The sequence below is a fragment of the Rutidosis leptorrhynchoides genome, chromosome 1 (assembly GCF_046630445.1).
Source record: "Rutidosis leptorrhynchoides isolate AG116_Rl617_1_P2 chromosome 1, CSIRO_AGI_Rlap_v1, whole genome shotgun sequence".
NCBI lineage: Eukaryota > Viridiplantae > Streptophyta > Magnoliopsida > Asterales > Asteraceae > Rutidosis > Rutidosis leptorrhynchoides.
The window spans coordinates 115,912,239-115,922,333 of NC_092333.1; positions in this window are offsets into that span (position 1 = coordinate 115,912,239).

The window sequence follows — 10,095 nt, forward strand, 5'->3', positions numbered from 1 at the left end:
ACAAACATGACATTCATACGATATTCATCACATTACAAAATCATCATGCATAATCAAATATGTAACACAAAGAATCAGAACAACACTTAGTCAATTATTCAGCACAACTCAAGCAGATTCGGTATTCATGAAAACTTCAGATTCGGTAACCAAATAAGCTTGAGTTTTCAATTCAAAGACTTAGATAAAACATGTTAAGTGTTTCAAGTGAAAAGTCAAATTATTTTAAAGTACCAAATAGCAGACTCGGATCAAGCCAGAACAGATTCGGTATCTTCAAAAATCACAGATAATCACTCAAATATGCATATTTAGTCTCATATCATGCAAAATCATAATCATAACCAATTAACCACTCAATTAAATCAGGAAAACATGTTAATCATTTGAACAGACTCGATACTGTAACAAGAACACATTCGGTATATACAGAATCCATCAAATAGTCAATTAAACATGCAATTCGACTCAGTCAATTGATAGATCAAACAATTTAACACAGATTAGATCAAATTTCATGTTAAACAACCTAATTAATTGAGTTTAATCTAAGATTAAAGATATTCGACTCAGATTCGGTATATTCAACAATTTCTCAAAATTAAGTGTCATAATATGTATTTATTGATCTTTTTCTGGTTTATAATCATTCAATTTTATCAGATCTACAACATGTGAAACTTAGATTTGATTAAAACAAGAAAATACCAAAAATTTGAAGTTACAGAAGAACGGATTCGGTAGATTAGTCAGACTCGGTAAGTTTATGCAGATTCGGTATGCAATTAATACAAAGTGAGAGAAAGTTTGACTTTGACTCTCCTATTTATAGATACCGAATTTGTTTGAAAGCATGGGCCTTATCGAATGGGTCTGTTATACCGAATGCAGTCCATTTTCAAAATTCAACAAATTTACTTCAAATTTTGACAAATCTTTATCAAGTATTTTTCAAGATTATCACATTTTTAATGAAAATCATTTCTGAGACAATTTTTGAAAATTTTGAACTTACCGAATCTGTACTGTTGATTGTCAGATTCGGTATAATGCTAAAATTAGCATTTATTCAGTAAAATTCAAATCTTTTTGGATTTTAACTTTTCCAATTTTTTATGAATTTTCTCAAAACAAGATTTGTACTTAGAAAAACTTTGAATTATGCATAAAGTACAAATCTCCAGTGATACCAATTGTTAAAACGGGTTGCATACTGAGATGTATACAAGCCTTAGTGAATTATTTCAGATATAAAACAAAAAGTTTATGAATTCACTTTTGAAAAACAATTTCTTTTCATTTTCTCTCTTTTTCTCCCCCTCAAAATGTGATATACAGGAAAGTAAATCAACATTTTGATATGTTCTCAAGAAAATGAATTAACTCCCCCTTAAAACATGATATCAATGAGTTACCTTCCTCTTTCATAACCATTGAAAAAATAAACCCAGGAAGTTAATAGAAATCTAAAGGTTCCCTCTTGAAAGATAATATCTAAAGCTGAAGAAATCAGTTGCTCCCCTTAGAAAGTATATACTACCCCTAAACACATGATCCCAGGTATAAGTCCCAATAGAGCTAAGGAAAGTTAAGCACTATACTCTATCATGCCAATCTCGTTGATCAAGAACTTTAGCCTAAGTTCATCTAAGGGTTTAGTGAACATGTCAGCTAATTGCACTTTGGTAGGCACAAAGTATAACTCTACATCTCCTTTTTCTACATGGTCCTTAATGAAATGATAACGAATATCTATGTGTTTAGTCTTAGAATGCTGAATCGGGTTGCTAGTTATGGCAATTGCACTTTGTGAATCACAGTATATCGGGGTCTTAGTTATCGTAAATTCATAGTCCAAAAGTTGAGTTTGCATCTAAAAAACTTGTGAACAACAGTGAGCTGCAGCAATATACTCAGACTCAGCTGTTGATAAAGACACACAGTTCTGCTTTTTGGATGACCAACCAACCAGCCTATTCCCTAACATCTGAATTGATCCAGATGTGCTTTTTCTATCAACATGGCAACCGCCATGATCCGCATCAGTATAAGCAGTGAGATTGAAATCGGATCCATGAGGATACCAGATTCCAAGGTTAGGTGTACCTTTAAGGTACTGGAAAATCCTAACAACCGCTTTGGAGTGGGATTTCTTAGGGTTTGACTAAAAGCGGGCACAGACAGTTACATCAAGTGTAATATTTGGTCGACTTGCAGTCAGATACATTAAAGAGCCAACCATGCTTCTATAAAACGTAACATCAAAGGGTTCCCCATTAGCATCAGCATCCAGTAAAATTCTTATTGGGGTTGTCACTGGTTTTAAAGCAGTCATTTTAAAACGTTTTAGCATATCATTGATATACTTTGTTTGACTGATAAAAATTCTGTTTGGTAATTGTTTTACTTGTAACCCCAAGAAGAAATTAAGCTGGTCAAGCATGTTCATTTCGAATTTATTGGCCATAAGGTCACCAAATTCTTTGCATAAGGCCAGGGACATGGAACCAAAAATAATATCATCAACGTAAATTTGAACCAAGAGAATGTGACAGTGATTTTTACGGATGAATAGCGTTGTATTAATTGTTCCACGAGAGAAGCCATTATCCAGGAAATACTTTGTTAAGGTCTCGTACCATGCACGTGGTGCTTACTTCAGACCATACAAAGATTTCTCCAAGTAATAGACGTGGTTTAGATGAATGGGATCAACAAAGCCTTCTGGTTGATCAACATAAACTTCCTCTTGAAGATGACCATTCAAAAAACGAGTTTTGACATCCATTTAAAACACCGTGAACTTCATATGAGAAGCAAATTCAAGGAAAAGACGAATAGCCTCAATCCTAGCAACCAGAGCAAACGTTTCGTCATAATCAATACCCTCTTGTTGTCGATATCCCTAGGCCACAAGACGTGCCTTATTTCAAACCACAATTCCATCAGAATCCTTCTTGTTCTTAAAAATCTACTTAACCCCTAATGGTCGTTGACTTGTTGGTCATGGAACTAATCGCCATACTTTCAAACGATCAAACTGATTGATCTCTTCTTGCATTGCTACCACCCAGTTCGGATCTAGTAAAGCTTGAGCAACCGTTGTTGGTTCAATCTTACTAAGAAAGGCAGTGTATGGACACATATTCCGAGTAGCCCTTCGAGTTGAGACTGGAGCAGATGCATCACCAATAATAAGATCTATCGGATGACTTTTAGTCCATCGGTTATTATGTGGAATAGGTTGTACATCAGCGGTATCCATGGAAATATCAACCGTTGTTGACGTTGAGCCTTGATCCGCTTGTGCTGATGTAACACTTCCTAATGGATTCATTTGAGTATCTGGAGAAAAAACTTGAGTTGTATTAACAGATGTATCTTTGATGTTTTGAGAGGTGTATACGAAATAGTTATATTTTTATTGTGAAATACTATTAAATACGATACAATTTTACACAAGATATTTATTTATTATTAGAGTGGATATACCTAAACCTTGCTACAACACTATAGGCAGTGTACCTAATCGTACAGTAGTGTAGTTTTTAGTAAGTCCGGTTCGTCCACAGGGAACTAGCCAAGTTTAACGCTATATTTTTAAACTATATATATATATATATATATATATATATATATATATATATATATAGGTAGTATTATTATTATTATTATTATTATTATTATTATTATTATAAAAAAGGGGGTTTTTACCGTTTAATGACCGGTTTGTCGATTTTATGTCTTAAGTCACAATTAAAACCTAATGTAAAATATTAAATATACAAATAACTTAATTTAAAGCGTAAAGTAAATAACGATAATAAAAGTGCGAAAATTTAAAGTGCGATAAATAAAATGATGATAAATAAAATTGCGATAATTAAAAGTAAGATAATTAAAAGTGCGATAAGATATAAAATAAAGGAATTATGCTTATTTAAACTTCCGTAATCATGATGTTTGACGTGATGATTTTAATTTATTACCATGGGTTAATTGTCCTTTGTCCTGGATTATTCGATATGTCCATCTGGTTTTGTCCATAATAGTCCATCAGTCATAATTATAAAGTGCGAGAGTCTTCGTCAATTTATCCTTATACCCGAAGTCAAATATTCCAACTAATTGGGGATTCGAACTGTAACAAGGTCTTAATACTTTGTTTAATGAATACACCAGGTTATCGACTGCGTGTAATCCAAGGTTTTACTACTTTGTTAACAATTACACCAATTACCCTTGAATGTAATCCACCCCTGTTTTAATGAGTCCGTTAACTATTAATCCATCCCCGTGTCCGGTCAAATGAATAATTATTCGTATTTATAAATATCCCGCCCACCGTACCCGATTAAGCGTATGTGGTTATTTATAGATAAGTCAAATTATAACCTTTATATTAAATTAACGAGATATCGTTTAGTTAATATAAAGCCCATTAATAATCCATAGTCTAATTTCCACAAGTGTCGTTCTTTTGTCCAAACCCCAATTATGGTACAAAGCCCAATTACCTAATCTTAATATTTAGCCCAACATCACGATTACTTCGGCTTAAATAAGCATAATAATAATTTAGCTACGAGACATTAATTTAAAAAGGTTGAACATAACTTACAATGAGTATTAATAGCGTAGCGTTACACGGACAGAACTTCGACTTACAAACTTAAAACATTCGCCACTATAACCATATTATTATTAAACTTAAATTAAAATTATAATTAAAATATAAATATAAATATATCATAGATAGATAGATAGATAGAAAATGTGTGTTTTCATCGAGCTGAATGCGCGGCCTCTTATAGGCCCACGTTTAACTGTTGTACTCCGCGAGTGCGGAGGTTTAGTGATGGCGCCCGCGGGTAACGGGACGGGTTCTATATACCCGCGACCCGCCCGTCGAGTTGTTTTTTTTACTCGTTGAGACCCGTTACCCGCTCGCGGGTAAAAAATTTTTGCCCATGCCCGTGACCCGCGGATACCCGTGACCCGCGGGTTATAATAATATACAACTTCGTTATTTTTTTCTATAAAAGTTAGTAAATGTTATTAATTATAAACAATATGTACAATTAGACATGTGTAATATGATGTGAAAGTCAAGTTTTTTACTTATATGTAACATTATATTTTTAATCATTATTGTATTACAAGTAAAATCCCCTTTAAATTGATAATTGTATGTATAAACTTATGGATAAATTAAAAAAAGTATCATAAACTAGCGGGTCGGGTTTTACCCGCGACGGGTAGTATGTACCCGCGACCCGTTGGCGGGTATAATTTTTTACCCGTACCCGTGCCCACGGGTAAGATTTTATGATTTTACCCGCCCATCGCAGATCGGGTACCCGCGGGTCACGGGTTTTTTCTCGCCCATTGCCATCCTTACGGAGGTTTTCTTCATCACACCTCCGCGAGTGCGGAGCTCTGGATTCCAGCTCATAGATCAAATCCAAAATGTGGGCTGCGTATAATTATAATATATAATAATATATATAATTAATTATATATTATATTATATTCTTGTGCATAGTTGACTTGTAATTTTTGGTCCGTTGCGTCGCGCGCTGAAAGTTGGTTCATGTCTCGGTTCCGGATTTTCGAATGCCTTTTCGTACGATTTAATATCTTGTACTTTGCATTTCACGGCTTGTACTCTTGTAATTTCTAGACGTTTCTCATCAATAATTTGAACCACTTTGATTGTACTTTGTACTTTTTAGCTTTTTGGTCATTTGTGTCTTCAATTCGTCGAATCTGTCTTTTGTCTTCACCTTTTATTATTTAAACGAATATAACTTGTAAATAGAACAACTGCAATTAAAAGCTTGTCTTTCTTGAAGGATAATGCTATGAAAGCGTTGAACAAGCAACTGTTAAGGCAATGTCCCGTGACATGCTTTTGATTATGGTCTATATCGTGTCGGATGCAATTACTATCCTTGGTAGGAGCAATAGTAAAGATCGCCCTATAGTTTTTCGGTCTGGCATAAGGTCCTGTCTTTGACCATGCTATGCAACCACCCTTCTTACGGTTGACACCCGATTTGGTTCAGGTGACCTAATGAATTTCGGTGAATTCCTAGGATTTTACGTTCAATGGTAATGAACGCATTGAAAATAGGTTTTTCAGAAAATAAATCGATTTGTAAGGGTTTTCATGAGTTTGAATTCTCAATCTTTAAGGTCAATCTCAAGGATTGAGTAATATTAGTCTTAAAAGCTGATTTTTGATCTTTAAGGAGATTATCCTTTCTGGGGATCTGATTCATTAGTCTTATAAGCTAATTTGCATGGTGCCCCCCCATTGTACGAGACAGATCCTCTCATGGTTAGGATAAGTCTGACCACTTGGCAACCCTATTTGATGCTGAGGTCCGTGGATTTACAGCTGATTTTCAAGAAAACTTTTCAAGGTTTTTCGTAGACTCTACAACTCGTCTGGACGACAATTTCCTGACCTAAATCAAGAAGCGCGTGACTTTTTCTCGGAAGACTTTACTCCCTTTTAAATCAAGTGGCACATTTCTTTCAAATATATTATAAGAAATCGGGTAAAACTGATAAAATTGTCCAAAACAAAAGTATCTTCAATTATTTGTACAATAATATGTAATATATGTTCTAAATAACTTGGTAAATTTTTTCCACACTTGGCTTTTATTTTTCTTTCTTTGCCTTTTTATTCTCCTCTATTCCATTTTTTAATGAATTCAAGCGTTTTGGGTTGTTTCTCAATTTATGTCCTTTACGAGGTAACGACAATTTCGGTATTAACACCTAGTTTTATCGTTCATAAATATGTATAAACATGATTTTGAATTCATTTATTTGAATTTTTTTTTTAAAATTTTACTAAAAGTGGGTAGTCAGTATATAAGACTAGGGCTGTTCTTTATTATCAGAGAGCACTAGATTCTAATAAAACTACTGCGGTACTAGTATTTTTAATGGTAACCAAGTGTTTAAATTAAAATTTTAAAAATCCGAAAGAATTTAACCCCTTCCCACACTTAAGATCTTGCAATGCCCTCATTTGCAAGAAATCAGTAGCAATTTAAATTATTGAGGGTGATTAGCGTAGAAAAATGATTAAATTTTACCAAAGTTTTCAAACATATTGTTGTTTGTGTTGAATGATAAATGGTGCACATCATTTGTTCATTCCGTCTGTTGTTACATCACACTTATTTTTCATTTTGTCATCAAATTTAATAGCTTTTGCTAAACTTAATGTCAGTCATTGAAAGTGCGATGTTTTACCCTGTTTTGTACATGAGATAAACTACAAACATATATATACATATTTTTGAAGTTGGGTATATCACCCCACATTCAAAAATTATTAAAATCTAATAATAAAACTTAGAAAATTATAAAAACTATTATAGTATCAAAAGAAGTATTAAAAGTATAAAATAACAAGTTACCAAATAAATAAAAATAGGCATAAAAGAAAATTAGGGTTGATGAGGATGGTTCCAGTAGGGATTCCATTCATAGCCGTAAGTGCTGTAGAATACTTGAGCTGGGTTATATGTAGGGAACGGTGGTCGGGTCTGTATAGTCCAGGGAGGAAATATGGCCGGTTGAGTAGGAATGTAGTTTGTGTTTATGTAGGCACAATGGCTTATGATTTGGCTTTGATGATATTGCCAATCTGCAAATGCTTGTTGTCTAGCCATTTCATACTCATGTTGGGCCAATAAAATTTGCATTTCTGTCATCTGATTCCCTCCTCCCACATTACCTTACTGCTGATCTCTTTCTACCTGTGGGTGCGCGCCATCGTATGGTACTGCAGCGTTATGTCGTTTCTTTAAAACCTTAGCACCATGATATACTTTCAAACCAATTGTATCACGGGGTTCTGGTGTTGCAATTATTAATCCCCCTGACTTATCTCCACACCGAGATACTCAGCAATTAAAGTAACAAAAATACCACCTCCTATTATACTATTATGCCGTATACTCCTTACCATAGCCGATAAGTAATAACCCACGCAATAAGGTATACTCACAACGCTCTGTGGGTCTCGAATACACATGAGGTAAAATAAATCATTTTCATTTACCTTCTCTTTGTTCCTACCTCGCTGTGTAATCGAGTTTGCTAAAAACCTATGGATCACTCTTAGTTCATCTCTATTAATATCAGTATAAGAGTAATATCCCCCACGAAATCAGTTATGGCTAGTCATTCTACTCCATATTCCATTTATATCAAAATTTTCATCAATCCTCCTACCATTAATTATCAATCTTTGACAATCAGTAGATGCTAGTTCCTCAGGCGTATATATACACAAAGCCTGAGCCATATCTAATAGAGACATATGGCGCATCACACCTCCTACCAAAAATCTAATAAAACTCCGATCGTCTAATCTAGTTACCCGATCATTTATTTCAACACTACATAATAATTCCACACACCATTCCCTATATACAGGCCTACGTATATTAAATAAACGTTCCCAATCATTAAAAGCAGAATTACCATACCTTTGTGTAAGTAATTCTCTGATTAGCTCGGCCAATCCCACTGTTTCTAACGGTTCCCAATCTATTACCCTAGGTACTTCAACATTATTTGACTGAAGGGTGTGCAAGTTCCTCTGATATTTTGGATAATCTATCCAATGTCTGTCAAATCTTAAATTAGGGTGTAAATCTGCCAATTCTATATTTGAATATGAAATGAATTGATGCGGTAGATTTTATCTATATTGGTCGTTAATCTCCTGTTCTTCTGCATTCTCAGGAGGAGCATTGCGAGCCTGAGATGAAGATTCACCCCTTTCAGTCTGCAAAACACATTAAACACAATTTTTGTGCATCCAAATATGCATTAGTGTTAGCAAAATCATAAACCAAAACAATCAGAATGACATATTTAATCCTTATACAAATAAACATATATGAAAATGTATACAATGTTCTTTAGCATTCAACTTCTAAAACATGCCAAAAATAATCATTATAGCAATTAAAAAAGTTTCACATGGCATTCATATCAATTAAATCGAGTTCATGCATTTTTGACTCAAAAAGTCCACTTTAATACTCAAAAATCATGTTTAGGATCAAAGTTTTGATCATTTAGCAATCTAAACATGTTACACTACTTAATTTAGCATAAACTAACAACAAAATTCGGCCATAACCTGTTTATATCAAAAAGCCCCAATTTTGCTCAAGAACACGAACCCTAGATTACCCAAAATTTGAAGTTTAAGTCTTCTAATCATGTTAAATAGTATTAATCTAGGTTATATAAGCAAATATACAAATAATTTAAGCACAATTAAACTAGAAATCATCAAAATCAAATTAGGTATAATTTTTCTCAAGAACACTAAAAATCCGGATTAAAGAGTGTTTAGATGTAGAAATTACCGATCTCCTTGTAAAACTTCTTGGTAGGATTCTTCTCAACATGTTTTTAGCAACAAATTTGATGTTTAATGGTGAAAAATTGCGAATTTGAGAGCGTTTTTGGGTGTTTTTTAGCAAAAAAAGTTGAGTATGTGTGTGTGGATTGATCTGTCTCGATCAGTTAAACTGGTCTGGGATTTTCAAACTCCGCGAGTGCGGATGTGGGGTCACACCCAGCTTCGCGAGTGCGGATTTCTTTTTTTTTTAATCTTTAACTTATAAAACAAATAATTAATTAATTTTAAATATTTGTTTCGTTCTAGAATGAGGGCGTTTCGGTACGTTGACCTAGTCCGTCCCTCGACAAAATTTTAAAATTTGTCATTTTGAAGCGTTGTTTTAAGAGCAAAGATTTTTGGGTTTTTTAAATGTTTTTGGCATACTTTAAATCAATAAAATTAAAAATAATGATAATAAAATTTCTCGTCCCGCCCTCGGGTAAAGCAATTTCGGTTCAACGACCTAGTCTTCAACTCACGACGAATTTTAAATATCAAATTTTTAACTTAATGAAATAAAGTAAATTTTTGTTTTTAAATTCACACCAAACTTAAATTTAAAATGCATAAAATTAAAATTTCATATTAATATTATTAATATTTTTATACATTAATTTTACAAACTTATATTAAAAATATTAATT